Genomic DNA, 3,254 nt, shown 5'->3' with positions numbered 1-3,254 from the left:
AGTCCTTTAAAGGGGCCAGAAGTAGTACAGATGTTACCCTTGAAAACCTAATTGTGAGAAGAGTGGGGTCTGTGGCAAGAACATGAGGTGGACTCTGGGAGCTGAGAGTGACCCCTGTCCAGTAGCTGGCAGGAATACAAAGACTTCAGTTCTATAACGACAAAGAACTGTATTCTGCCAACACCCTGAATGAGCTCAGAAGAGGACCGCCAGCCTCAGATAAGGTTGCAACCCTGACTAGCACCTTACATTCAGCCTAGTGAGATCCTGGGCACAGGACCTAATTAATCCGTGCCTGGACTCTTGATCCACAGAAGCTGTGAGGTAATCAAGGGTGTTGTCTTAAGCTGCTAAATTGGCAGTAAGTTCTTACACATCAAAAGAAAACTAATATGGTACCCAGTCTTGATAACTCATGATTCTTCCTTTGAGACTCAGAAACATTCCCTTAGATAAATGGATGGAAGTTGTTAAACTAGTTCCCTTATTGTAAGTAAGGAAAAGAATCAGCTTTTTTCTTCCTACTCCAAATTTACTTGAGCTGCCAATCTTGCAATTATTCCTTGTCCCTCTAGTTCTCTGACTTTAATTTAGAAGCTGAGAGGGACCTTGAGCTAGGATGCAGTTTCTAATACATTTATGTTTCTGTAGACTTTATAGTATGAGATAACAGTTTAAAATTTTTAGTAATAATTTATGTATACAATAAAAACATCATCATGATAACCATTTAAGGCAAGCCAGAGGGTTACCTCTCTGGGTTCTCATGGGCAGCAGACACTGAACATGTCCAAATCAAGCTCATGATCTCCTCTTCTCCCCATCACCCCCAAGCCTGCTCTTCCTTCAGTGTATTCGATTTCACTAAGTGGCATTCTTGGCTTATTAATTGCTAAACCCAGAAGTCATTTCTGTTTTCCTCCTTTGCACTATATAGTCTGTTACAAGATACTGCTGCTACCGTCTCTGCACCCATCTACTGTGACAGACCCATCTACTATTTTTATAAAGGGCTCTTGCCTTACCCAGGTTCTAACTACCATCAGCTCTTCATTGTTTACTGCCTTGAATTCTTCCAAACCATTTGGTTATACTGGATCCAAAGTGATTTCGTATGTCTCTTGTGCTAAACTATATGTCCTTAATCTGCCTATTAAGATCTGCATGATTTGGCAGCCATTTATACACAGCCTCTTCTTGTCCCCGTTTTCTCGCCATGACCTTCTCATTGGACTTCTTATGCCTGTCTGTTGCAGTTCTCAGAAGCTCAAGCTCATTCAGGCCTTGGGTCCTCCTTACTTGGAATTGGTGTCCCCTATCTTCTCCTTCTCCTTGGTTAATAGTTGTTATCTTAAAGGTGGTTCTTTGCTTTATAAAAAGAATTTTTAAATAAAGCTTATTAAATACCGTGTGTCAATCAGTATTTTTAAAAATCTTGCATGGAGTAGCTTCTTTTGTCTTCTTACTATTACTTTCTTCAGGAAGCTTTGTTTGTTTAATTTCTCCCAGACAAGGTTGGTTTCCTTATTTGTAGCACATAGCATGCTTATGGTTATTCAGCTAATTGCTTGTTTGTTTGAAATGTGTACTTAATTTAAGTTGCACACAGGCAGGAACTTTATCAGTTGTGTTTACCTGACATTCCAAGCTCCTAGTTCAGTGTCTTGCATATAGTAAGTGCCCGATAATTATTCATATGTCTTACAAATAAAGAAGTTCAGTGTTAAACACTAACCAAATGGTGAATTCGGCAGAAGTTTAGGTCTTTTCTGTCCACAAGTTTAGAGCTTTTTCCAGTGTGTTAGTAATACTTGAGGAGATATATAAATATATCAGAGGTTTTATGAGGAAGGAAGATAAGGGAAACTAATATTGAGAAAGGAGAGTGAAGTTATTGAGATGTCATTTTTTTGAGTAGGTACATAATTCTCGGTGCTTCCCTGGTGGCTCAGTGGTAGAGAACGCACTTGCCAAGGCAGGAGACTTCTATTTAATCCCTGGGTCAGGAAGATCCCCTGGAGAAGCAAATGGCAACCCACTCCAGTGTTCTTCCCTAGGAAATCCCACGGTTAGAGGACCTGATAAGCGACAGTCCATGGGGTTGCAAGAGTCAAGACATGACTGAGTGACTAAACAACAACATAATTATTACTTGATTCTCATAATAATTTTTTCAAGTAGGTCTTGTTTTCAAATTTTTTTATAGCTAAGAAAGCACTGCTTATGAGCGTTAACTAACCTAACCAAAGGCACAAAGTGGATAAATGATAGAGATGAACAGTTAATATAATCGAGTTTCATTATATAAGGTTTGCAAATTAACTTGCATTTGAGATGACTTGTGACTTTCTCTATTTTATTGAGATAATATAGCTTATTGTATGTAAATTCATTTAAATGAACAATTTGATTAGTTTTGATGAATATGTATACCTGTCAGGAGACTGGACATTTTCGTCGCCCAGAAGTTTCTTTGTGGCCTTTTGAAGTGTGCTTCTCCCTCCATTCCCAGCCCTAGTTGTTGTTGTTCAGTTGCTAAGTCATGTCTGACTCTGTGACCCCATGGACTGCAGCACGCCAGGCCTCCCTGTCCATCGCCAACTCCCGGAGTCCACCCAAACCCATGTCCATCGAGTGGGTGATGCCCTCCAAGCATCTCGTACTCTGCTGTCCCCTTCTCCTCCTGCCTTCAATCTTTCCCAGCATCAGGGTCTTTTCCAATGAGTCAGTTGTTCACATCAGGTAGCCACAGTTTTGGAGCTTCAGCTTCAGTCCTTCCAATGAATATTCAGAGTTGATTTCCTTCAGGATTGACTGGTTGGATCTTCTTGCAGTCCAAGGGACTCTCAAGAGTCTTCTCTAACACCACAGTTCAAAAGCATCAATTCTTCGGCGCTCAGCCTTCTTAATGGTCCCAACTCTCACAGCCATACATGACTACTGGAAAAACCACAGCTTTGACTAGACCAACCTTTGTCAGCAAAGTAATGTCTCTGCTTTTCAGTATGGTGTCTAGGTTGGTCACAGCTTTTCTTCCAAGGAGCAAGCCTCTCTTTAATTTCATGGCTTCAGTCACCATCTGCAGTGATTTTTTAGCCCAAGAAAATAAAGTCTGTCACTGTTTCCATTGTTTCCCCTTCTATTTGCCATGAAGTGATGGGACCGGATGCCATGATCCTTGTTTTCTGAATGTTGAGCTTTAAGCCAACTTTTTCACTCTCCTCTTTCACTTTCATCAAGAGGCTCTTTAGTTC

Source organism: Bison bison, unplaced genomic scaffold, assembly GCF_000754665.1.
Source record: "Bison bison bison isolate TAMUID 2011002044 unplaced genomic scaffold, Bison_UMD1.0 scf7180017864530, whole genome shotgun sequence".
Taxonomy (NCBI): Eukaryota; Metazoa; Chordata; class Mammalia; order Artiodactyla; family Bovidae; genus Bison; species Bison bison.
The sequence above is the reverse complement of the archived record's forward strand: the minus strand, read 5'-3'. Positions refer to the sequence as shown.